The sequence below is a fragment of the Chamaea fasciata genome, unplaced genomic scaffold (assembly GCF_029207755.1).
Source record: "Chamaea fasciata isolate MVZ Bird 193981 ecotype frontalis unplaced genomic scaffold, bChaFas1.0.hap1 SCAF_12, whole genome shotgun sequence".
Taxonomy (NCBI): Eukaryota; Metazoa; Chordata; class Aves; order Passeriformes; family Sylviidae; genus Chamaea; species Chamaea fasciata.
Window position 1 is genome coordinate 18,818,660 of NW_027094097.1, and position 27,591 is coordinate 18,846,250.

At 44.5% G+C, this 27,591-nt stretch overlaps 1 protein-coding gene across 6 annotated transcripts in view; it reads right to left on the reverse strand.

Annotated features, from left to right (window-relative positions):
* The window catches only part of GARRE1 (granule associated Rac and RHOG effector 1), a 58,545-nt gene extending 32,359 nt beyond the window's left edge, over positions 1-26,186 (reverse strand). The window contains exons 1-2 of one of the 6 annotated variants that reach the window (XM_066194931.1): positions 20,439-20,591; positions 17,320-17,390 (exon numbers count right to left, since the gene is read on the reverse strand). The gene's annotated coding sequence lies outside the window, so the exon portion shown is untranslated. Of the gene's footprint in view, positions 1-11,950; positions 12,123-17,319; positions 17,391-20,438; positions 20,592-20,726; positions 20,810-24,449; positions 24,603-26,114 lie in introns of those variants that run through there. The other 5 variants (XM_066194930.1, XM_066194935.1, XM_066194932.1 and 2 more) reach the window with 5 other exon arrangements.
* Between the last annotated feature and the right edge of the window lie 1,405 nt (positions 26,187-27,591).

Below are 27,591 nucleotides of genomic sequence, written 5' to 3' on the forward strand. Positions count from 1 at the left end.
GCAGATTGTTCTGCTTTGGAGATCTAGATATTCTGTAATATCTAAATATTCTTTCATATTCCCCCTTTTCAAAACCTAAAACTCAAAGAAACTCTCATATGCATTTCAGCATCCTTAAAGTACTCCAAGCTGACTACTTACCTCCCTAACTACTTTATCCTTCCCCCAGTATTCACACTGAATGTATCAAAATGCAAGAAACTCATTAAAAACCATAATTTTCTAGGAAGTCTTGATGTCACATGCATAGCTGAAAGTAATTTTCTCCTTGTTTTACAAGCTATGGTGCCTTACAGTGGAGAGCATGATTAAATTGGTTTCCTTGATTGCATATAAATGTAGATGGAACAAGAGCGTTGGCTAATTTAAATGCAACATACAAGTAAATTAGTGATTGTTTTTCCTAAGTAGACATGAAATTTCTCATTGCAGAAGAACTTAAGAAATGATCATGAAAGAAGAAACTAAGAAGGAGGGGTTTTCAAGCTCTAGGGCACTGAATCAGACAAGATTATCAGAGATGCACCTCAGCTCAGTGCTTGTGATTACACACGCAGCCTTTCAGGATCAAACACACTGAACTCATCATTTAATATTTCACCAATTCATAAACCTGCTGCATCCTAGAAGAACCTAAATGCAATGAATAGGAAAACCAAAAAAAGGAGGCGGCTTCATAATTTCTACAGTTATAAACAAAAATGACAAATCATTGTGTTTTACTTCCAGACAATTTTGTAGTCAGACTTGCAGGTACTCACTCAATTCTTCAGCTTCAAAATTCCCCTGTAATAAAACCTACATGGAAGCCTAAAGAGGACAGCCTGTATTTCAGTAGATATTTATTCAAAGAGGAAACCTGCACACCTCAACACCAGCCACGTGTCTGACTACCACGTCTGAAACTCCATGATGAGCTCTCTGACACGCTACACACAAAATAAACACTCCTCCTTTTGTATCTTTTCCTGAAAAAAAGAAGCAGAGAAGGTTCCCACGCTCTCCCTTCCCCGCTGCTTTTGGTGCGTGGACTAAATGTGAGAGCTCCACACTGAACTGGACTGGATGGACTTTAGGCCAACCCACCTCCTGCCACCTTAGGGGGAGAAAAAGTAACCAAGGTGTTTCCTTCCAGTGATACAAGAAGAGCATGTTATCACCCCAAATATAAACCTTAAGCTTATACTTCATTTTGTGGAAGACAGAAATACTCACAGAAACCAAGTGAAGAAATTATAAAAAAAGTTACCATAGCACATGAACAGGTATTTCAGTCCTTCCTTTATGAATCAAAACCAAAACACTGCTGTTCAGGTGCTACTGAAGACTGTAATAGAACCAATATATAGTATAAACTTAGCTCCACACTGCATACCACCCTGCTCAAAATGGCAAAACACTGCTGGAAAAGCTCAGCACACTGTTCACATGCTCACTTCAAGGAGTTAAGGCTGAAGTTAAGGAACTGCTACTAGTTTGGACTGTTTGAACTTCCAGAGAATCAGCCAGCTGCACAAGCTGCTCTAGAAATGGCCACATTTGCATAGAGGAAACAGAAATTGCAGGAAAATGAGTGCAAATGCAAATTGAGTTTGCTACTTTTTATAAATGCAGCATCCAATTTTTTTTGCTTAGATACTTCCCAGAAAAATGCTTTTTCCCAACTTCACCAGTTGCAAGAGATACGAATAAACAGGGAAGACTTTCAGACAAGTGGAATTTGGTAGTCGCAGTTTGTTTAGGACCAGCACGAGTGGTCCAATCCCCCACCTGTCCTGTTTGGGATTACCCTGCTAGAAGAGAAGGTAACTTTTTCCTTGAATCAACACAGGAAACTGAGCAGAGGAAATAGTGCTTTAAAAAAGGTTCTGACCTCAGCTTTAAAAACTGGGGAAAGTTTGCCTTCAAATGGTGTTCTGTCTGGATTCTGTTGTCCTTCCAGTGAATATGCAATAAAACGCAGAAGAGTAAGATAGCCCAAAACACCTGAGCTGATTTTTTTGAATGTAACACTTCACGCTATTTCATGCTGGTTTTAATTTTATGAGACACAGATTCCAAATCTCAGGATGAACTTAACACCGCACCCACCACTGATGTAAAACAAACTAAATTCAATTAACGTTCAAAAAAAAAGCTAACTCCAAAAGACACGACCCAGAGCAGCCAGATTGCTTACCAGGGAAAAGCCTGAACAAACAAACCCACTGCGAGGCCAAAAGGCCAGGAAGCTGCCAGAGCCAAGGGCCTCCTGGCACAAACACACACAAGTCCCTCTGGCATTTAGTGACACAAATGTGGTGCAAATCTGAACGTTACCCCACAAGGAAAGGTGTCGTTCCACCTTCACAGCTTCCTGCCACTAACGTGTGCCATGAACAAACGTGAATCCCTTAAACCAAAGATATTCTAAATGGTCACCAATACCTGCCCAGCAAACTGCGAGCAGGAGGGCAAGGGAGGTCTGTACACCAGCCCGGAGCACTGGTCAGTGTCCCTCTGTCCCCACCACCGCTGGCTCAGGGCTGGGAGAGTGACCAGGCAACAACACTGGGTGCGTGGGCATGCAGCCCCAAAGAGCGTGGCCCAGGAAAGCCCAGGACGGGCAGGATGGGCAGCACGGAGCATGGAGCAGCCCAGGAGCCTCAGCTCACTGAGCACCACGGCCAGGACAGCAGGGACAGCAGCCAGGGCCGCACAGGGCAGCACACACTGCCCTGGCCAGGCGAGCTCCAGCCCAGCGGTGTGGTTGGAAAGCACAGGCACGACTGAAGCAGGAGAAATGGGAAGGAATCCGGGGGGAGCCCAGGAACAGCCAGGGCTGCACAGGGCGCTGCCTGCTCCTCCTTTCACACACGTCACTGAGGGGAGGTAACAGCACAAGTGGACTGAGACAGATGGTGGAAACCCCTCCAAGGAAACTTTTCAGGATCCTCACAAATAAACAGGTTAAAAAAACCAGTCAGGTATCCCCAGCTACTTTTGGGGAAGGACTTTAAGACAGACATCATATTTTTAACTGGGAGTTGATTCATTTTCCACTCTCCCAGACTGAAGATGGATTACAAAACACATCCATTAGAAACTGGAATCCACAGACCCGGGATTCGATATAAAGAACAATTCTAATTTCAGCAACAAATCTCAACCTGATAAATTAAATTCTGACTTTCACTACAACTTCCCCACTCCTCTCATCAGTGCACCACATCTATTAATATTAAAATTGCCACAGGAATGGCACTTGTCTAATATATTCAATCCACCCATGAAATGTGTGTGGGCTTTTAAAACTTGTTTTCATTTTCAAACACTGTTTGGAACATAAAACTTTTCAGAATACTACAGGAGCTGAAACTACGTTTCAGTCAACAAGAAGAGCCACCTTCAAATAATGCTGACTGACAGAAAATAGCCATCCATCTCTGACATCAACCGAGTTATTCTGCACCTGGAACTTCTTACCAACACATCATAAATACTTAAAGCATGCAAATGCTTTTATAGGGGTTGACAAGTATTGATTACCTTCACTAGCAGGGCAAATGAGGCTCAGGGTTTTTCCAGACTCATTCCCACAGCTGGCAGGATGGAGGCACAGCCCCAGCAGCCTGGGAATGCCAGAAGGGAGAGGACTCTGCTCACCAAACCCTGACTGCTTCTGGTCCGGAGCTACAGATCCAGGAAGGAAAACCAGCACTGCTTTCCAAGGCTTTCAGATGGGGTGGGCTGCAGCTCCAGGAGATCCAGGCACCCCCTGGATGGGTTTTTTAGTTCAGGGTTTTTTTATCACCCAAGTTGTAAAAATCTCCTCTTAGAGGAGGACAGAGCAAAGTCAGAAATAGACCATTATACCAAAATCATTTTAGTTCTTCTTAGCTCATGAATTGCTCATTGGGATTTCTTTTTGGCTGCTTGCCCAGAACAGTTGGAGAAAAAAAAAACCAAACCAAAACAAAAAAGTAGTCAAGGGAATCCTTAGGGAATCCATGAAGCTCCTGTTGGATACATTCCTCTCCCAGGGTGTCCCTCTGCCAGCCCCAGCCCAGCAGAGCCCACACCTCCTCCCTGGGTGCCAGCAGCAACACTGCCCTGCCCCAGCCGGGGACCAGAGCCCGCAGAACTCGCCCCACGGGGCCTGGGCAGTCGGCACGGCTCAACCAGAGTCAAACCAAGCACTTCACGCTTCAACACTCATTTATTAATTTGGAACCTGCTCTCAGTTACCAGTGAAGCAATTACCAACCAATGCACTGAGACCTGTTAAACCAGCAACCTGGTTTTATTAACGCAAAAGACCGATTTCACTGATGATATATCTACCTCGTATTTATAGACGGTCTCTGAACTTATTTATTATGGTTTTGTCTGGAGTTTTCTTCCCTTCAAAATGACACTCCTTAAAGCAATGACAGCAAATTATTTGTGCTGATTTGTGTCTTCTGCATTAGTACTGAAAAATCCTGTAGAGGCACGTGTCTGTTAGGTGCCTGAAACGACAAGCAAAGAATAAAATACGTCCATGCCCTGCCCAAAAAACCCAAATAACCAAAGACTCTGTCATGAAAGCCACTCAGAAAGAGAGAACTGGGAAAGGCTGAAGAACATCAAATTTGGGAAATTAGGTAAGTGCTGAGAGAGCTGCCTGCTCAGCTTTACACCACCTCACTTGCAACTCTTAACCCTTCAGAAAAAAACCCCTATAAACCTGTGTAACTACACTCCCTAGAAGAGAAACGTGGAATGTAGGTATCCCTCAGCCAGACTCAGACTTGTCAGCACAGTGAACTGGATTTTTCCAAGGCAGAGCCTACAGTCCATCAGGAGACTTCTTGCATTTTGTTTGAAGTTAAATGCCTAACACTCCAAACAGCACTAACTCAAGTCTCAGCAATAAGATATGACAGCAAAAGGAAAGGCTGGTGAAAGGAATGTGTTAAACCAGAGCTTCTTTCAGCCCTGTGTGCCTCTGCCAATGTCAAAAATAGATGCCTGTGTCAGATCGGGATCACTGTTTCAATCCACCCTTGGCAATAGGTGCTTATGTTATCTATTTTGAAAGCAGGACCAGTTCCCCTTTGAAAAGAGACAGAAAATAACACCCATTCTTTTGGGAGAGCAGCCTAACAAAGCCCGTGCACACAGCACGAGAACTCCCCACACATGACTGCCAGCCAGGGGACACTCCAGGCTCCATCTCCCAAAGGGGTGCACTCCCCACCAGCCACACACACACTCCCCCTGCAGAGCTGGAAAATGTGCTAGGAGGAGGAAAAAGCTCCTGGGACCAGACTGAGAGCAAGCATAAGCAGCACAAATTTCTGCAGAAAAGGCACAGCTCTGCCTCCCAGGACAGCTCACCTGCAGAATTCTTTGATCCTAGAGGGCTGCTCAGGAAGAGACACCTGTGCACACGGACAGCCATCCGTGGGAAAATACAGTTCCCTTCCAAACACAGGGAAAAACTGCAGGCCAGGGCTCCAACCCAGGGACAGTGAGCTGACAGCTTCTAGAAAATCCTGAGATTAAGTTAACATGCTCCTGTGAATGATCCTTTTATGCTACAGATTTCACTTCCTGCAGAAGGGAAGTCAGGAAGGAAAGGCTGAGACAGAGAAATATTCAATTAAGTGTAGGTGGAACAGGAATATTACTTGGTCAGGCTTATGCACCGTGGTCCAGTCATGGCCACCTGAGACAATTCCCAAGTCTGTCTTTGCACCCCCAGCCAGCACATCACATCCACACTTGAAGTCCTTCCGAGCAGATGCCACCCACGTGGCAATTCTTCTTCACCCTGTTACTTCTGAACACTGTATTCAAAACTAAAAATGCAAACACAGAGTCTAGGATGGTGTTTTCTTTTAAAAACTTAACTGAAAAAAACAAGCATTAAGAAAACAAATTTAATTGTTTCTCAGTTGTGTACTAAGAACTCCAAAAATCACCATTTCCCAAGTTTCTGCAGAAAATTGGGGGGATGAACACAATACAATAAAAACACAATAAAAAACAATTTTAAAAAAGCCCAACACTAAACCATCCTACAATCCCATGAGATTACCGTAGACATCTTAAATCTCTGGGCTCACTTCAGTAATGAACTTAGGCACCTGTTTAGCTCCAGGTGCAGTCAGTGGTGTCTCCCACACGGCCAGGTAAGAGTTAAACTCCTTGTTACACCATCACTTGCAGCTTTCCAGCACAAGCAAATGTCATACTTAGCTGGGAAGAGAAGTCTTCAATACACATTTTAAGATCCACGCTAAAAATTTCTACTAAAATTTGTTAAAGAGGTTTAGGAAATCACTTTGAAGAGCTTAGTTACTGCTGAGTCAGGGCAGATCAAGAAACCAGGCAGAAGGCTCCACGCAGAGCTTTATTCTCATCAGCTTAAAATGAATTGTCCATGGGCTCAAACACTGCAGAAAAAGCTTCCACACCCAGAAAAATAGGAATAATTCCCACTCTTTGACAAAGTACATAGAGAAATAAACGAAAGACAATCTTCAACACCATCTTCTTCCAACAGTTAGGCTTCTGAGGAAGCTTTCATTGTCCTGAACAAATCACACCTTAAAGAAGACTTGGAAAGACAAGTGGGAATAAGAGCCCAGGTCGATACTACACCATTCAGGAATGACATACTGAGTGCTCTACACATTATATATAGAGATTAAACACACAGGACTAAAGACACTAGATTAATTAAGGATAAATTTACCAACTCACACATGGAAAAAGAATCCTAACCTCACACACAGAGTGATGGGCTCTGGTCTGACCATTACCACTGAGGAAGGTGATCTCAGTGCTGCCTACAACCAACTGGTTTTGCTGAACATCAGCCTGACGCTGAATGGCAGAGCCAGAAGAATAGATCTGGAAGGGAACAGCCGTGTTGGAAAAGCCAGACAAACACTTATGCCACAGCAAAAATCCATGGTTTACCCACACTTCAAACTTAGTGTGCAGTTCTGGTCTCTCATCACCCTCCCTTACAGAGGGGCTCTCCTGGGTTACCGAACAGTCTGACCACAGGCCCAGGAAATCCCAGATGGAGCAAGGTGTTGAGGACAGTTTGAAATTAGTATTGCCCACAAATTCACCCTGCTCTTGCCTTTCCCTAGCTATCCATTTTAACCTCCAAGGGATAAAGGAGGTTGAGGTGGATCAGCTTTGAAGCCCAAATCAGCCGCTTTTGCTCTGTCACTCTCTCCACCCCGGCAACCACCGAAAGCAGTGGAACAGTCACAACCACAGAAGTGCCACAAGGACACACTGTTTGCAACTCCTCTGCAAACAGAAACGTTTCCTCATCCCAGCTCAGCTGTTCCCTTTCTGACCAGCAGCCCTTCTGCTGCTCCTGCAAACACAGATACCACACTTCACATAGGCCCCAGGGCTTGCACTTCCCAGCACACACACATTTGAATTTTCCCACTGAAATAAACGTCCCTAAGCCAAACTGTTTTAAGAGTGTGTGATGCTATACAGCTTTGAAAAACTCAAACTCAGAGTAACTTCAGTAGGTGTTTTAATTATTTTAGTACTGTTAGATAAAAGTAGTATTTCAAGGCAGAGAAAATTATAGATCACCCGTACATTTAAAGCTCTTCTATGAAGAAGGAAGTTCTGACTGCTAGAAACATGAGACAGATTATGTACAGCAAATCCTGTAAAGCCTGTATGTGATTTTTTTTTTGCCTGTTTGCAGCAAGGATGATGAAAGCTTTCAAAACATTTGGAGTAACTCAACACCAACAATCTTTCCTTACCCAAATTACTATGCTGCTCCTGAATTCTCAACACTTGCCACGAAATTCATCTACAGCATTCTCGATACCAGACTACATCGAAACAATGAAAAAACCCTGCAAATGCACTTTCTTAGCTGCCTTCAATGTACTGATCCTAACGCCCTTGTAGAAATGAAGGGGCGACTACGAGCATGTATTTCCACATGGAAACTATCCTCTTTTTCATTTAATACCTATTACCATAAACTCTCCTTTGTGACTGAAATTAAAACCTAATCCAATACTTAGTAATATTTATTCTCTTCAGTACAGAGTAGGAGCTTTATCTTAATGCTCTCCCAACTCATTCATTGAAGGTCTGCTGCTTGAGAAGCATTAAGTATTCTCGAATGATATTAATTTCATTTCCAAAAATAGGAAACAGGAGTCCGTATCAGAAAAACTGACATCAGCACATCCCCTCAGTGCCACAGCACAGTTGCAGCCACGGGGCTTTTGCTGTCTGTGCACACAGAGATTCTGTCTCCACAGCACAGCTCCTGTCCCAGGAACAGCCTTTCCAAATGCTTTATGGGCTCACTGCATTTGAGCAGCAGTAGATTCAGCACTGAACAGCTGGAGTTTTGCCCAGGAAAACAAACTATATTCTACACTGAAGAGAGGGACACGATGATTACGCCTTTCATATCCCTCTCATGTTGAAAATTATGGAATTACCAGAAAACTGTAATCATGAAAATGTTAAACTAAGGAGAATGTATTTTTACAGCAAATGAACATAATTATGTTTACCATATTTGGGCCCAAAGCCGGCTGGCAATTCAGTCTGTACACAGACGGCAGTATCTGATTCACTGTCACAGGATATGAATAAACCAGAGCAATCCAGTGTGAATTACTGTCTCCCTCCCATAACAAAACCAAACATCAGTGTGTACATAAGGCTATAAAAGCATAATACTACTGTAAATAGCAAGTCCATAAATAGGAGGAGCTGAGTAGTTTTCACGTTAATTCTAAAAATCATTCTTGAACTCGACCTCTGTAAAAGGAGACTTTTGGAACTGTCAAAATGCTTTATTTCTAACAAATCTATGGTTTGTAATATATTATCTTATGTAGAACTAATCTCTGTAGCTGATGAAGGAACAGTGGTGACAAGTAATTTGAGATCATAAAGATTAGCAAAGTAGAAGCAGGAGCATGCATACTTCATAACCCTTCCTCATTTTTTCTGATCAAAAAAGCTGCTTGTGTGTCCTGGGCACAGAATTCACCTCCTCATTAAAGCCAGAATTTTTAAAGCTTAATTAAATATAGATGAGATTTTTAAAATAGCCCTAACTCATCTTGCATAGCTGGGGCCAAAATAGGATTAGTTAGAAGATCAAATATAGCACCCTTCCAGTTTATGAATCTCTAACACAAATTCAAAGGAAAAGACAGAGCCCAGACTTGCCACCTGTAACATTTCCCCCTCCAAGACCACCCAAAGCTTAGTGCTTCTCTCCCTGTTCTGCCTGCTTCACGCAGCAGACAACTGGAAACGCCCTTCCCCAAGCTGCTCAGTCTTGCGCCAGTGCTGTTCCCAAGAGGTTCAGACACAGCCCTGGGGACAAGGGGACCCTCCCCTCCCGTGTCCAGCCAAGGCCACAACGGCAGCAGCGCCCATCGCCCCAACTCCACATTCCAGAGCCCTCCACGAGCCGCTCCAGTAATCCCACCTGCTATTTCAGTCCACACAATCATCGCTGCCTTTCATCCACGCAATGTAAATGCCAAAATAAGCCACAGGTCAGCATCAAAAAGCTGCAGGCTGAGGAACTCTGCGGCAACCTTGGGTCTTCTCCATCCACTCCTTACACAGAGAAAGCTGAGAGAAATTTCTGTCTTCAAAAGCAATTAGTTACCCGGGGTTTATATTTTATATGCTTTCTCTACAAAGACCAGCTTGATTAAAGTTATTTTCCTTTTACTAAGAAAAGCAAGTATTTTAATATTTTAACAATTGTTTTGCTGCTTCTTTCAAAGCAGAGTTAACATTTTAAAAAATGAAGTTTAAGTTTCCTTCAATACAAATAAATTTACACATTCGGAAAACAACCCTGGAGTAGATGCTACAAAGGAGCATAACTAACTTCCCCCAAGAGCTCTTTGCTAACAAATGCACACAGAATTCTGTGGGCGCCCTCCTCCCCCCGGCCCTCAGCTGCTGCATTAACTCTACAGCAGGGAAAGGCACACAGCAGTCAGGCTGATGTGCACAGAAACACTGATGGGCTACGTCTGATGGAATGGGAACCTTCCCCTTCAAAAAAATTGCCTTGTTCTTAGGTTGAACATTATTCACCAAAGAGCTCTCAAATATTTCCCAATAAAATCATCAGCAGTTAAATAATTATCAATCCTGATCTACAACATATAAAACACAGTCACACCACTTTACCATGTCCTGAAATTAAAAGCACTGATAGTTTTATATAAACAACTAAGCCCTCAATCACGGGCATGATTTGTCACCAGGTTATGTGCCAAATATTTCTGCACTGAGTTGTGCAAGAACTCTTTTGTGCAGCAGAGGATACAATGGGATATTTATGCTGGTATAATGCATTTTGAAAGAGAAACAAATGTAATGTTTTATTCCATAAAACAAATTAACACAATGGGATTGATCTATTCGGTAGAAATACAACATCCAGAGGCAAACACGGAGACTTAAACTTCCATTATTTGTTAGACCTTTCTGACACCTCAGGCGTGCTCCCCCTGAAGCACCAAGCCCCAGCAGTGGCACACACACAAGTGGAAGATCCCAAGCCCACGCCTAACCAAGAACACGCTGTGACATCTCTCCATACTCCTTGAAACAGCTGGATTTTGTTCACAAACTAAAACAGGAGAGAAACATTTAAAATCTTAAGTGGCATCTTCTGATGTGTCAATTATACTTAAAATTTATTATCAACATGAAAGACTAAGCTTCAGTTAAATGATGTTCAGGTGACTTGAGCCATGCTGACACTCCTTCCCAGCAACTTTTACTGACAAAGGGCTTTTCTGCCACACTAACAGTGACACAAAGCTCTGCCAGCCATGAGACATTGCAAAGATGCCAAATACATTTAAGCAACGTCTCAATCCCAGCCGATGCATCTCCCATGGATTTGGGCGGGCCCCTTCCAAACCCCTTTTCCCCAGAATCAGGTTTAGAGAAAGGGACACTTTCAGCCCCAGGACTGTTTGTGCTGGCGCCAGGACCCCCCCTCGGGTACCAAGCACTGCCCATGACTAAGCTGGCACCAGCAAGGAGGAGGCCACAATGCACAAGGCTCAGCACCAGGGCAATTCTCAGCCTGGCCATTCCCATTGTGTGCGTTACTACAAACTCCCCCAGGCACCATTTTTAGCCACTGCTGGATTTCCTCCCTCCTCCCCTCCCCCAGCCAGGCTCCGAACCTTGAAGTAACCTTGTTCTGTTCCCCCCCCAGAGACAGCTCCATGCCTGAAACATAACCTCTAATCTTATTTTCTATTTCTAGCATACAATTCACGACCCTTATCCCAATTTTTTAAATTAAATATCCTCCACATTGCACACTCTGCTTCCGACAGCCAGGACAGTGCATGGAGTATGTCAGAATTTATAGCCATATGTTTCTTGTTGAGGACAATTTAACATTACTTTTAAGAGCATTAGAAACAACGTATTTATACGATATAGGTTTAAAGCTTTCTCTGGAAAAGATATTAAACACTACTGTGTGTACTCCACTGCAATGTAACAGCTTAATTTGTTGGAAGGTTTATCTACAGACCTTAAAATACAACAGATCTGCACTTCAGGGCAGCTTGCAATGCAGAGCATTAACTTCCAGCAATTATTCATACTCGAGAGACCATGGACTTTTAAGTTAAAGTCTTACAAATTACAGGGGCTTGTTACAAAGCAAATCTCATCTGACACCATCTATTTATGAGACTTTGGCTTAAACTTGTTTGGGTTTTTGCAATGACAAAACATGTCGTTTGTTCGCCATTGATCCCGTAACGTTTGTTAAACAAAGCCAATTAAAAGTGGCCTACTGGACCAGACACCCATCCAGGCCACAAAGGCAGGGGGCAAGGTCTCCACTTTTAATTAAATGACCACTATCCATAACCCTCTTTCATATTTTTACCAATTATACCTGTTCTGTACAGTTGCTGGGGCAAATGTTTTTCCATGAGCCAATTCTCCCGCAAAAGCACTGCGATGCAGAACAGCTCCCAGAGGAATGAAAAAAGGTTCTTCTGTCTCCAAGTGCTGAAAAACAAGAAGTTTCCAGGATGCATCCCAAGGCTGGAGGTTGCAGCCTGACATGGCCAGGCCCCTTTGGAGCTGCCAAGAGGAACAAGCACATCTGGGTTTTCACCAACCAGTCTGAGCAAACCTCTGGCCACCCCGAAAACAGGGATTCCAGTCCCAGAAATCACTCAGGAGCAGGAGGGAGTGCTGGGCACTGCTGAGCTGGGTCTGTGCTCACCCTGCACTGAGGGAACACCTGGCCCCTGCCCCTTAGGGAACAGCTCACTGACACTGAGGGGAAAAAGGGAATTCCCATGGACCCACACCCCAAAATATTTATAACACACCAAGACAGAAGCAAGTCATTCAACACAAGACCAACTGTACTGGTATGACTTGATTAATCAGAGAATTAACCAGCCTAGGATGCCAACAGAAAAGAAATTGCCACAAGTACTTCACAAAATTACTTTCCAAATTATATATATTTCGGACATAATCAGTTACAGGACAACTTGACCACAGAAGCAAAATTAAGAACGAGGACTAGTCCTTGAACCATCACAATAGGTGTTATGACACAATACGTTAATTTCTTTACATGTGTATCACGTGCTTGACAATCGATCTGGGTTGTTTGACACTGGTTTGCAGAGGCAGTTCTAGTAAATACCATCAGTTTGTTCTACTTCTCTCTCCCACTCCTTCAGCTTCCATCCTATTCTCAGCAGGGCATCATTTGAATTTCTTACCACTTCCACACAAACTGAACAGTGCAAGTGGGAGGACTGCCTCCAGCAATTAAGAATAAAAGCAGATAAGTGAACACATACCAGACTCAAGAAAACCAAGTGTGAGAACTGTTTAAGGTAGCAGAGCTGGATTTTGGAACGGACTGAAAAAGAGAGAAATGGGGAAGACAAGAGTCACCTCATTAACATATTTATCCACCACTGGGTATCATGAAACAAAAGTTATCAATGACAGGAGTAGCACACCCAGGAGCAGCCCATGAGATTCATTCCTAGGTGACTCCTGGGGGATAACAATCCTTTATTTTTTTTTTTTTAATAGATAAAATTACACTGTCAACATAAATAAATACAAGTCAGGACTGCCTCATCCCCCAGCAAAAACATCATGTTATAAACCCATATTTTGAATGGTAACTTCATTGAGTCTTAAGGGTCAACATTCGAAAACTTCTCTACCCCACCTCAAAACGAGGCCTCAAAGTACCTTAAAAAACCTCACTGAGATCCTCATGTCAATGAATGACAGCCACAAAAATTTATCATGCCACTAGGAAAATATGTGAAAACGTGTTTTCAGAAGGATACTGTTAGTCAAATGGAAAAAGAGTATCACAACAGCACAGTCCAATAACCCAGCTATTTCAAAATATTGAATTAATTAAGCATTTTATGGACACTGGAGTAATAAAATGCATAATTTAAAGAACTAATATAATATTGCTTGTCAGTGTAAATATAAGTTAATTTTCCCACAGTCTCTGCCTTTACTGGGAAAGGTACTGAAGCAATTCTAAGTCCTCACTGAGGACAGCATTAAAGCCTTCAGTTTTTCAGCACTGTTTCCACTCCCATCTCCCACAAACTTGTGGGAACACAGCATAGGTGGTTTTAGTTACGGTATGAATATTCTTCATTAGTCATAAAGAATGAAACCCAAGTTTCAACCAGAGTGAATCCATAAGTGGCACCACTTTAAAATCATCACTCCCTAGGGAAAGGGCTCCTGGAGCAGTGGCACTGATGCAGGCTGGAGCTGCATGCTGATCTGTGCCTTCATTTCCAATAAAGCGTGCAAGGCGCATTCAACTAAGTCAAAACAACCCTTTCAACACACAGCCATCTACAGGAAACATTCAAATTACTAATGAGCACACAAAAAGCTCTGAATCTCGCTGAAAATTTAGCGATTTTTTTTTTGAAACTTCTGAAAGAAAACCTGCGGAGTATTTTTTGAAAAAGGAGCCTTTGACTTGGAGCACTGCAGCATCAGCAGGTCGGTCAGTAAGTGCTGGCAGCAGTGCTGTTATCACTGCCACATCCTGGAGCAGGGTGAAATGGACACTCAACAACAGAGTGCCTGATGGTTTTCTCTGGTGTTTGGCAACATAGTCATTAAACTAATGCTCAAAAATTAATTTAACAATTCAATTTAAACTAGTAAGTACATTAACATGATCTACAAGGATACCAACGGGATCTAGGAAACACTGTATTAGCCACTTGTGACTCTGCTACCTGCCACAAACTTCCCTGGCACACCTGGCTTCCTTCCACACCCCTGTAAGGATTTTGCTCTGCTGGTAGAATTATTCCGTTAGGCAATTACAATTTCTATATTCTGCATAAATCCACAATATGTATCTGTAGAAACCTCCCAGGGAACACTATAATGCATAAAACACAGGGATGCCATATTTATTTTCTGCGTTTCTATTACAACACGAAGACTGTAGTTTTCTGCAAATTTTGAACACTTTTAAAAACATATCCTGCCTTCTTGCTTCTAATTCAGAAACAGAGGTCTATTTTCAATTTCTTTTAGATTAACTCCAGCCAGCTTAAACCCCACAGCATTAGACAAGCATCTCTACTACACACGGAGGTATTTATAGATTTGGTTTTATGCACAGCAATAGAAAATACGGATTTCCTGCACGTAACTAACAATGCCTGTTACGTGCACGCCACACCAAGCATGTTCCCCCTGCCCAGGGAGTCCAATTGCAATGAGGCATCTTCTCAAAATTTCAAGTCCAGAAATAAATAACATAATCACCTTCCCTCAAAGCATCCAGCAACACTCTGCAGCTGGAGCAGACCATACCACTTTGTGCATTTATTTTATTAGGAACAACATGTTCTAAAGACAGAACTGGAACCAACCACAATCAGAGTAGTATTGGATACATGGAGGGGTTTTATCCTCTGCTACCACTTGTGCATTGACAAGAAGCAAGGAGAGTTGAAGCAGTGCTTTAGCTGCCTCAGGGACACTAACTCTCACCAAACTGAGCAACAACAACAGGAAATCTTTTGCATTTTCAGCACCGCAGACTCCTCTCCCCGTCTTTCAGCTAACATTCCAACCCTCACTGTGTAACACGTACAATCAGGAGAGTTTTATATGGGAATTAAAGTCTAAAGCAGGAAAAAAAAAGTAAAACTAAAAGTAAGAACAAAAACAACCACAGGAAAAGGAGAGTGACTGGACTCAGCAGCATAAAAAAATGAGATGATTCTGTGCCTGGCAATGAAACTGATGGGGTTTTTTACAGCATATCAATATAATAGTATTCAAAATTAAGATGAAACTATATTTTAGGGCTCTCAAATGCTAATAGTGAGGCATCCTGCTGCTTTTTGAGTTGCTGCATGCCTACCAGTCAATCACTTTAAACAGCAGAGTCACTTGTAGAATGGAACCTTAGCTCTTCTTACAGCTAATGTTTTATTCTCTCTCTGAAACAGAAAATTATTCCATGGACTGCTTTTCATATTTTTCAGTGATTATGCTGGCATTTCTTTGCCTCTGAAGTTGAAACATACACTCCGTTTAGGAGTCATTTCTTTGTCTACGCTTTGGTCAAAACAATGGACTTTTATTAGTCAGAAGTGACACTTATTTACTACTAATAGAAACTATTTCAATGTTACATTAAGCAATCCCTACTAGCAAGCACTTAGAAGATAACTACTCAAGAAAAAGCATCGATGAAAAAATCTGAGGTTTTCACCACACACCAATGCTGTACATACCTGACTCCTCTTAACCCGAATCCACAGAATGGTTTGGGTTGGAAGAACCTTAAAGCCCATCTCATCCCACCCCTGCCATGGGTAAGGACACCTTCCACTGTCCCAGTTAGCTTTGGTTATTCCAAGGGCCCATCCAAGCTGGCCTTGGACATTCCCAGGGATGGGGCAGCCACAGCTTTTCTGGGCACTCTGTGCCAGGGCCTCCCCACCCTCACAGGGGATAATCTTGTACTGATATTTAATCTAAAGCCACTCTCCCTCAGCAAAGGCCACTCCCCCTTGTCATATCACTACGTGCTCTCGTGAAAAGTGACAGATTTAAGCTTGTGATTCATAAAGGAAAGGGGGTTTTACCTAATATCTGCAATTCTAAAAGATTACTGAATAGTCTCAATTACGTATTGAGCTCATGACTGTGAGCAGTTGCTTTGCTATGTTTCTTACTACAGACTCTCCTATTTAACAAAACCCCACATTCTGAACAAGAAAAGAAAACAAAATAAGGAGAAGCATTGCAGTGTAAGTGCAAGAAAGCCACAAGTACCTGCCACACAACCTTCAGCTTACCACCAGCCCAGGATGAGGCAGTATCTTCCATAAGGAAGAACATGAAGCAGCAGCTTTAGGAAAAAAGTCATTTCACCAATGAAAACACAAACCAGCTCTTCCCTTTACATCAGCTACAAAGCATCACTTTTGAAGTATTAGTCCTTTAAATGCTGGTTCTTACCAAAGAGGTACACAGCATCTGACCTGCTGTGCTGGAATATCCAACAGTTAAGACAAAGGCATCCTACACCTGAGGACACACACTGACATATGCAAGTCAATTTATCAAGTGTTTCCCTCCTCTGAGGGTTATTCTACAGCTGCAATTACCATTCCCTGCTTTTTTCCAGAATATATTAAGTGGGTCCTGCAAAAGCACCAGGTTTGGACTGTTTCAGACAGAAACCCACCATCCTTTGGCCAAAACACTCCCTGCCTGTGACAGTGTAAGGTCGGGAAAGCCAATGAACCACAGCACTCAGGTCGATGGTGTGATGTAAAAGAAGAAATCAAAAAAACCCATTAACACAAATCCTTAGCGACAGCTAAATAAGGGATTATAAGTCCACTAAGGCAACAGTGCTTTGAGGCACAATGAGGTTTTTCACATGCTACCGAGCACAATAATCAATATTCACACACAGCTACTTGCATTTTTGCCTCAAGTCTACTGTTCCAAATTATACCAGTTTAACTTTGCTCACATTAGAATTCATTTTAGAGAAAAATATTTCGCATAGACACAGCATGCAAGATGCCCTGCACTCACATTATAATTTATTCTTCAACACACTGAACATCTGACTCAAAACACAGCACACCTTCCTAGGAACACACGTGATTACGAGGACTGGATCACTTACAAAGCTTTAAGTTAAAAGGAATAGGAGCATTATTATGTAGTGTAGAAAATTTCATAAACTATACCTACCCTTGTTTTTCTTGGTCTTTCATTTCGTGTGCAGCGAAATGCAATCAACACAGCAGAGAGGAGAACTCATGCTCCAGATCAGAAGATATCAAATAGCATATGCAAAGAAGACACAATATATTACCTCCCTGAAACCACAAGAATTTTTGGAAAGAAGCTGCCTCATCTGTCCTACAACAATTTCAGAACAAAACACAGATGCAACTTTTTAGCAGAAAGCAACTGACTGTAAAACGTCATTTTCTCCCGTTTCAGAACGTGACTGAAAATACCAGTAACAACATATTACATCAGGCAGAGAAAAGCACCCACTGGCTGCAATGTGAAGCTGAAAAAAAGCCCATAAAAATGTGAATATCTCAGGAAAAACAACAAATGACAACATTAAGCCAAATGCTGCCAGTCATATAAAACCTGCGGCAGTCTTCATCTCCCGCACTGCACAAAGTTAAGGGCCGTGAAGGCCTTTCAAGTGAAACACAGCAGAAGATGCTGAAACACAAGAGAAGGCAGTCTAGACAGACATTTCCATCAGTAATCCCCCTAAGTGCAGGGGAATAATGAAGAAGGGGGTAAGGATAGAGGAACTTGAAGAACAGCAACATGCCAACCTGCAGACATGTCCTCAGAAACTGACTTGAGAAGCTTAGTTTAAAAATCACTGCAAACTGTCACAACCCCCCATCAACTGCACAAGCAACAAACTGTGCAGCTGTTTAAGAACTAATTAAACTTACAGGTTGTACCCTTGAAGCCAGAGGAGCTCCTGAGCCCTGCCCTCTGCTACCCTGAGCCACAGCAATTCCCACACCGTGTTCACCTCACACACCTGACCAAAGAACACCCTTCAGACATGTGCAAACATTCCACGTGCCCAAACACACAGCAACCCCCTGGCACCTCCCGACACCTGAGTGAGCCCCTGTGATCTGACAGCGACCCGATGATCCCTGTAATGTGGAAAAGGAGGGCACACAAGAACAGCTCTCATCTTCTAACCCACGTCCAGCAGAAGCACAAGTACGGAGCAAACCACGGTCTGTTTTTCATTTGTCTGACTGTATCAGACAATCCCAATCAAACCTCCTACAGCCCAACCATTCCAGAAACTAAGACTGGAAAATAAAAACCCAAACAAGCTCTTTTCCTGCTGCATCTTCAAAGGAAGAAAATACACTTTACCCAAAAAACATTTCCCTAAATCTTGTGTGTCAACTACAGATTTAATCTATCATACCAATTCATCACCACAAAAATGTAACATTCCTATACCAAAACAAAAAATGTATCATTAGTGGTTTGCAACAGATTTCATATCCAGAAACATCTGCAGAGCAACGGATTCACTTAACCAGTCAAGGAACTTTTCTAACCACTAAACCAAGCAACAGATTTACTCGAAAATAGCACAGGTCAGATGTACCACTTTTCCACACGGAAAAAAGCTCTAAGTGCACTTGACCAGAGACTGCCAAACCAGACCATATACTGCCCCACAACCCAGCATTTGGTCTTAAAACTGAAATAGTCATTTCTGCGAAAGACAACATTTAAATTAGCGCTGATAACCTGGATCTGTAGAATATCTTTGCTAAGAAGAAGGCGTGAACAAGTCTGTGTTAAATTCATGGCCAAATTTTATATAGAATTTGCTAACTATCAAAGTTATCTTGTAATACCTGCCTAAAACTTTACAGTATTTCCTCCTCTTTGGGCCCAGAATGAGGTCAAAGTGCTGAATTCAACATTGCAATCTGTTGCCCTGGAAATTACTGCAATGTTTACACAAAGAAGTTTATTATGAGATCTAATAAGATTGCTCAAAAAAACCATTTTCCTTCTCCTTCCGAAAGCAAGACGAGACCGACAGAAAGACTCTTCTGAGTAAGGACTTTTCCACCATCTGAATACAGAACCAAGCACATTCCCAAAAGCAGAATGTTGCTAGAATATGCTCTGTTTTCCAGGGTTTGGTTCTAATAACTGGCTTTTTCTTCCAGGACTCCATACAATTTTCAGCAGCATGAAACAAAAATAAGCCACAGAATCAGAAGTTCACATGCACTTGCATTATTTTAGGAAATTTCAATTTTTAGCTGACCTACCCTGCTCTTCTACACGTAAACTTCCGCAGCCCCTCTTCCAAAACAGCCAAAGCAAGTGTAACACTACAAAAGCCTTAACCTTGTTCCTATCAGAAGATGTGCATCCATTTACACTGGTGGAAGGACAATTTATTTGGACTGCACTGTGAGTTACTAAAGCACACCCAGTTTGCTCCCTCTACATACAGAACTTCCAAGGACCCACTCACACCTCTGCTCTCCTGCCAACAACAGCAGTCTTGGTTTCATCTGCACCACTCACAAGTGAACTCAGTAAAACAAAATTCCCAGCATTACCAAATTTCTTCATTTTCTTTTGTTTATTTAATACATTAAAGGTTTTAGTTTTTCCTAAAGAATACGTGCATATTTAGCAGAAGACCTATTTTTCATCATCACATTAAAGTTTTTGATTGCATCACTTGCTTGCAAATGCTCACCTCATACAGCAAAAAGTGTTGCTTTATTACCTTATTACTTAAATATTTGCAAGCTGTGTTGCTCTGCTGGAAAACCACAAATACCTAACTATGTCTTTGGTAAGAGGCTAATTAAAGTTTATTCTGCAGCCCAGGAACATGCACTGATGAAGCAGGATTCTGTAACAATATCTTTGCAGTTTTAGTTATTCTGCAACACCTGGCCTTAACTCCTGCTTGGACCAAGAACTGCAGACCACTCAACACAAGCAGCATTGCTAATCTCCCTCCCACCAAGTATCTTCTCTCCTCAGGACCCTTCCATCTTTTACAAAACACAGGGGCCTCTAATAAATGATGAACACCTGCATCCATTTTTACTTGCATTTGACAAACACGGTTTCTTCTGAGCGTTTGCAGGTGACAAACTCATCCTACGCTGAAGTTCCCCTGAAGAAGAACATACAGAACTGGAAAAATAACATTTTTTGGTACCCTCTTCCTCCTTGTACTCTTCCTCTCCTTCCACATAATACAAAACCATCTGGTGCAAGACTTGCAAACAGCACTCTGAGAAACATTCTGAAACACTCACCAGAAAGAGGTTACGTTGCTCAAATCTTTAGGAGTCTGGCACAGAATTACATTTACCCACTGTGATCCTTCCCCTGGGATTCCCCAGTCTTTTACTGCACCTGTGAGGATGCAGACACAGAAGAGTCTTTCAAGAAGAGGAGTGTTTCTCTGTGTGTCCTTCCTAGGCACCACAGCTCTCTCTGCTTTTCAGCATTTTTGTTACATGATCATATAAAAAGAATATCTGGCTTCTTCAGGATGAGATCGCCAGCTTCAAATATTTTTAAGGAACTTTAAAAAATATTACCTTGTACTTAGACTCTTAGGAAAAAGATCTCCAGATTTTCCTGGAATGTGAGCTGCAGACATTCAGGTGCTTTATCTTTCTCCAGGGAAGTTCTTGTGCTTGGACTCAGAATGTTCCCAGGTACACAGCCAACTTCTGTAATACGTACAGAAGAGCAGGAAGTTCAACTTTCATTAAAAATACCCAGGAACATTGCCCTGAATATCCTGGTATGAGACAAATCATGTGGACACGCTTCAAAGGATCTAATTTTACTCCAGTAAATCCAGAGGAATTCCCAACATCATCCAGAAACTCACAAACATACCAGTTATGACAGTCGGGTAATCCACTTGGGAAACTAAAAACACTCATTTACTGACAGGATTAGAGAAATTTCACAGGTAAACAACTTTCACATGAATCAATCACACTAGAGATGCCTGTGGAGAAATGGGAAAAAGTTCTACCACGGTCCCTTCTTCCTACTCTCTCCTCTACAACTCGCTCTATACAGTCCTTTAGAGTTCCCAAAATGTGTTAAAATAAAGCATTAAAGAAACAAAGTTCAATATTATTATTTCTATCAAGGGAAACAAACTTTCTCTTACATTCAGAAGCTGTTGAGGTTGAGAAGATTTATTCTGCTCCCAGATTGCAGAGTACACAACACAGAGTCCGAGGAATTTTCTATAATTGGATGGTACCATTTAAATGTCAACTTTGAGCGCACAACTAAACAAGAGTCACACCTAAAATACTGCTATTAAACAGCCAGCTGACATGTTCCCTTACAGCATTCTAACCAGCACATAGGTAGTATCAGGAAAGAACAAAAATAGAATATCTCAACATGAGGAGCGCCTGACAGGGTGGTGGAAGAATTTTCCTGTTGAAATTTTCCAAAGAATCTGTCTTTTGCAACGCTGTTGTACAGAAATGCTTATCAGAAAATGTTAATGCCTGACAAGTACCCCACTGCATGACTCGATAAACCAGAACAGAGTCCTGCTTGCCCCAAACCCCCAACCACTTGAAAAAGCAGAAAACTGTTAGGAAAGCCAGCAACAGAAGACCACAAAGAAGGAACAACGAAAATCTTGCTAGCCTAAACCAGAAAACACTCACCAGATATTTCAGGGAGAAAAAGTTACTAAAAACATCAGCAGGAATTCCTGCTCACTCCTGGTCACAGTTCAGGGAGGTATTGCAAAGATGTTTCCTAAGGCATCATTTTGTCTGATCTGACCCTAACAGTAAAACGCGGGCAGTTACTCTACAGCAAATTTTTTTTTTTAAGTTTTCAGTTTGCTTTTCAGCTAATACAGCAAAAATCCTATCTACCAGTGCTATCGTGTTCTCCTGTGTGGGCTTTCCTTAGAAGGAAGAATATTTATTTCCTTAGTGAAAATGGTTCTTCAAAGCCAAGTCCTAGAATATCACGCTTCCAACTTGAGTTGGATAAGCTGCCGTATGTTATCACCAGGCTGAAGCCAATTTGCCATCGATGGAATGCAGTACCACAGCTGGGAAAATGCCTGGCGTGCTGCACAGCCTCTCGAAGATGCCCGAAACCTCACAAAGCCACAGCTGCTCCCACCTCAGACCCACCCATACACTCACAGACATCCCAGGACTCCCCCAGCTGTACCTGGAGCCCTTTTCTGTCATCCTTCAAAGCTTGACCAGCACTTCTGAACCTTCTATTCTTCTTTTTCTCACACACACTCATTCCTTTTCCTCTTACTCCAAAGAGCTCCAGCCTGAATCCCTGGAGCTTGGTTTGCCTCATGCAAAGCTTGTGACCTTAACAGAATCACACAGATCAATTCCCCAAAATTTATCTTAAGTAACCAACACGCTACTTCATTAACTACAGCAGGGAAAGACAAGACTGATGTTCCAAGACCACAGTTCTCAAAACAATTTGTCTTGTCACATTAGAGCTCCTCAAAGTGAAACGCACCTCATTACCACCAAAATTATAATTTTGAAGTTTCATTTTAAAAGTCTTTTTTTCCCTCCTAATCACTGTTTTGACAAAATTCAAAGACTGGACTAAACCAGTTTATCCACAGAACACTACAAGACTGGAATCCTACCAGACCAAATTGGCAAGTAACCTGCAAAGCAGAATTTGTGAATGGAATGTGTCCTATTCCTCCACACACACCTTAAGGGTTTCTTTGATGGCTGAAAGGACAAATGTCTAAACAGCTCCTGATGTAAAACTGTCTTGAGGTACATAAACAGCAGAAGAGAAGAAACACAAAGCCAAAGGTGCAACAAACACAATTTCAAGTTTCTTCTCAGTGAATTTGGAACCCATCTTTAACATATTCCACTCAATTTTTAAAATAGTTTTTTACCCTACAAACCGGAATTTCAGATTTTACAGGTTTCAAGACACAGGAACTCCTATGGTTTAGATCCACGGGCCCCATTAAGTTTCCAGCACATACAAAATCCAAACAGAACCTGGAAAGTGCCATGACCCAGGAGCATGGGATTGCCTGCAGCACATCCCCATCACTTGCTGCCCAAAGGCCCGGGAAGGTCACCCAGACACATCACCAAGCTCCAGGAGCAGCAGAGCAATTCCAGCACGGATTTTTGTCAAGCGCAGCAGCGCCAGTTGCCCTCGGAGCCAGCACAAGGCCCTGTGAGGAGGTTACCCGTGCTGCTGCAAATGTCACCTCTCATGTGGGACATAAACCCCTTCTGCAGCTACTAACAATACCCTGGCATTGTCTGTAACACGCAGGGTGGTGCACTGGCTAACACCCAGTCCCAGTAATAACATTCTATCTACCTACAATCACAAGAAAATACTCATTCTCAGCCCCGACTGGTTCTGCAGCAAGCTCCTGAGAGCTGCCCCACTCCAGCAAGTTCTGCATCTCCCTGTGCAGTTACCTGTCTGCACCCATCAGACACTTGTCCAAAACTCTAGAAACACCTTGAGATTACTGGGAATAAAGCAGCTCTTTTCATCCAGCACAATTAGTCGCATCAGCAGTGATAGCTATTGTGGGCAGCACCCATTAATCGCTATCATTAGCAGGATTTCTGGTGTACCAGCCTTCATTGTACCAAGAACAAGTCTTTTCCTATTACAGTACTACCACGTAAACAAAAGCAGCAGCACAATTTCTCTTGACACAACCCTGTTTTCAGTAAGCCAAGTGGCAGCACTTAAAATGACTGTCAGTGTCAGGTTTAAAGAAAAGCTTACTTAGGACAGAAAAATCCAATTGTTCTGCCGCAAAGAAAAATCCGCCGTCATTTGTATGCTGGGGGAGAAGGGGTATTGAAAAATAATAAATAGTGGGAAGAAGCGGGGAATAAAGATCTCAGGCTGCAGACAGCACACCCTCAGAAAAATAAGATGCCAGCAACCAAATCCAAGCTGCGGCCCAAGGAGCAGAAGAAACCTAGACTTGACTTTTAAACGTCAGTAGTATATATTTGCCTTATTACATTTCATGAGGGATTATTTACCCGTTAGCCAGATTTCAGAGCCTCAGAACAGACTTTCACCTAGAAAAATATTCCCCACCCGCATTATTTCTGGTTTCCTAACCGCTCTGAGCAGCTCCTGATGCAGAGTGAGAAAGGCCAGTGGAAGCATTCCTGCCTTACAGTGACCAAGGAAGCAGCACCACAAGGTGCATGGAAAGCAGGGGCGCTGAGCTGCTTCCAGCCTGGCTCCTCCAAGCGCCACAAACACGTGCATTGACCTACCTTCACCACAACCATTGCTTAAACACTTAGGAAGTTCAGCTGGGAAGGAAAGAACAGAAAACGCAGGAAGAAAGAAAAGCCTTCTGCAAGTCTTGACCTCGGGAAACTCGCCATCCTTTACGGAAGGGCCCAGCTTCATCTTCGGGAGAAACATTGCCTGGTGGAAGGCTCGAGCCAAGTGCAAAATCACGTTGGTACCCACGATCCACGAAGAGCACCTGTGCACACACCAAAATGGGCCAACACTGCTGATCCCGTAAGCCGCACACCAAAACCTTCATGCGGCCAGGAGCCGCACAACACACACCGCACACCTCAGAGAGGTGAGGGAAGGGGAGCTTCGGCCGCCTGTGCCCACAGAAAACAAAAACAGCTCCGCAAGAGCACCACTACCGCTCTGCCGACAGCACTGGGCTGAGGACACAGAAACGTCCAGCAACAACAGCCTTACATCCACAAGGTGTAGGTTAGAGACTGTCCGAGAGCCGCCCCGGCAGCTGGGAGGGCAGCGGCACTTCGGGAGGCCGGCCCCAGCCCTGTGCCGGCCCCGGGTGTCCCGAAGCCGCCGGGTGAGCCGCCCTGGAACACCGAGCGAGCTTACTGCAGCTACACGCCACCGGGGTCACGACACCCAGGCACCCGTGCCGCTATGAAAACAGCAATGACAACACCGACGGCCACTTTATACCCGTAACACGGTTTATAATCTCACATAAAACACACAAATAAGACCTCCTGACTGCTTTCAAGTTCCTAAGCCGACATTCACTCGACAAATACATACCTCTACACTTCCCTCTCCACTCGAACGAATAAAACCCCTCAAGCAGGGAGAAGCAAGGGAACATCAGTAAAGTTTTAAGCTACAACCCAAAATGCGTTACCCCCTTCTGCTGGCAGCTGCCATATGCACACAACATAAGGCTCGGCGACAACAAGCGGCACTTGCAGCTCGCATCAGGTGAACAATCTGCCCGCAGCCCCCGCCGCGGCCGGGGCCGCTGCTGCCCGCAGGCCCCGGGGCGGGGGCGGCGCGGAGCCCGAGCCCGGCCGGGCTTCGGGCGGCACCGCGGCCGCGCTGCCCGGGGAGCTCCGGCCGCCGCCCGGGAGAGGCCGCGCGGCGGGGCCGCCCCAGCGCCGGGGGCCGGCGGGGCCGGGCCGGGCGGGCGCCCCGGGTCACCGCGGAGCAGGAAGGTGCGCAGGAATTCCCGCAGGCGCAGTCCCGGCCCCGCCGCGCTGCCCGGGCTGCCCGCACACGGGTCACCGGGGGGAGGGGGGGGCGGCCGCAGCCGCGACACCGCCCCGGGCTGCCCCCGACACCGCCCCGGGCTGCCCCCGACACCGCCCCGGGCTGCCCCCGACACCGCCCCGGGCTGCCCCCGACACCGCGGCCGGCCCGGCCCGGCCCCGCCGGGGCACCGCGGCCACGGTCCCGGGCGCCGCCGCCTCGCCTGGCCCCGGCCGTGGCTCCCCGCTGGCTCCAGCCCCCGCCGGCGCCTCCCGAGCGGCCCAGGGGCTGCCCCGGGCGCTGCCGCCCTCCGCGCCGCGTCCCCCCGGTGCCGCGGGCGCTGCCAGCCCGGTGTCCGCACGGCCGGGCCCGCGGGCCGAGCTGCGGGGCCGGGCCGGGCCGCGGGGCTCGGCGGGGTCGGCGCGGCGCTCACTCACCTGCCCGCGACAGCCCCGGGCCCCGCGCCGAGCGCTCCGGAAACGGCGGCGGCTCCGCCGGGGCCGGGGAGGGGCCGGCGAGGGGCGGGCGGAGCCGCGAGTGACAGCGGGAAGGGGCGGCGGGAGCGGGCGGGAGCGGGCGGGCGGCGCCGGCCGCGGGCAGGGGCGGGGGGGCCCGAGCGGAGCCGGGGGAGCGCGGCGGCCGCAGCGCCGGGGCCGGGCGGGGGCACGGAGCGCCCGGAGCGGCCCCGGGAGCGGGCAGAGAGGGCCGGCCTGGCCGCACGGAAAGAGAAAGGTGGATTGATTCATCTGCGAATATTTTATATGGGCTTAAAATCGTGAGGGTTCTCGCTCTGTTGTTTTGGGGTCAGACGCAGTGTCCCGATTCAGGAGAGGTGTTCGAGACGGAGATCGCCGGCGGCACCTGCAAGGTTCTGTATTCCTTTTCTGTCCAAAGTCACTTGCTGAACAAACACTTGCAGGATTCAACCCTGGTGTTCAATGCATTTATTTCGGAATCAAGTAAAACGTACAAACATCGTCCCAAATTGATCCCTTTGACGTAGTTGTCACGGTGCTACCGGCTTTAGGAATTGTTCAGAAATAGGCCTGGTCTAGGATGTGAGTTCAAACTGGTTTTGTATTATTTCTCAGGCTTAATGCAGGTTTTATACAGAAAAGTTTGCTGTACAAAATGATGTATTTTCAAATCCTATTTCCTCAGAAAGAGCCTCTGTTAATCCTGTCTTCCTTAGTAAAAAGTGATTGCTTTTTATTTCCATGACTTATTTAGAATCTTACATTCTAAATGGAACAAGCGTTTAATAATGTACAGAATTGTACGGTAAAGTTAGAAAATATGGTAACGTGTAGTAGTAGGAGAGTAGTTTAAAAATTGTTGAAATACATGGAAGCAAAAATTTTGCCTACAGGGCTCAGCATCCAATCATCTGGCTCTAATTCCCCCCCCCCAAACACCCAAACCCACACACTTGGATACGATACTCATTAAGTGAAAATAACAGTAATTTCAGAAATTACTAATCAGAAAACTCTGTGGGAAGAAGTGAAATTGTCAATTTATTGGACACCTTGTAGCCACAAGCTAGAAATAGTCCACAAGCAGCGTCTGCGGGGAGCTGCCTAGGAGCAATCTGTGGCTTTGTTTCCTTCTCCAGAACAGATGGTTGCTGGCAGACCGGGCTTCTCATCAGTGCCTTCCCTCTGAACTCTTCTGATTCTTGCATGTCTACTAAGCATGTCTCTTCCTCGTAAATTTAGTCCTCAAATTAAGAGATACCTGGGAAATACTTGGAAAGACACAAGGGAACAGAAGGCTGTCATATTGTTGTTGGCTCCTTCGAGAGAGAGAGAGAGGTGTTGAGTATTTTTTGTAGTGGAGGAGTACAATAAAGGGCTGGAGATGGTAATTTTTACCTTTTTTTTCTGCTTTTAACTAAATGGTTGCTGAAACATT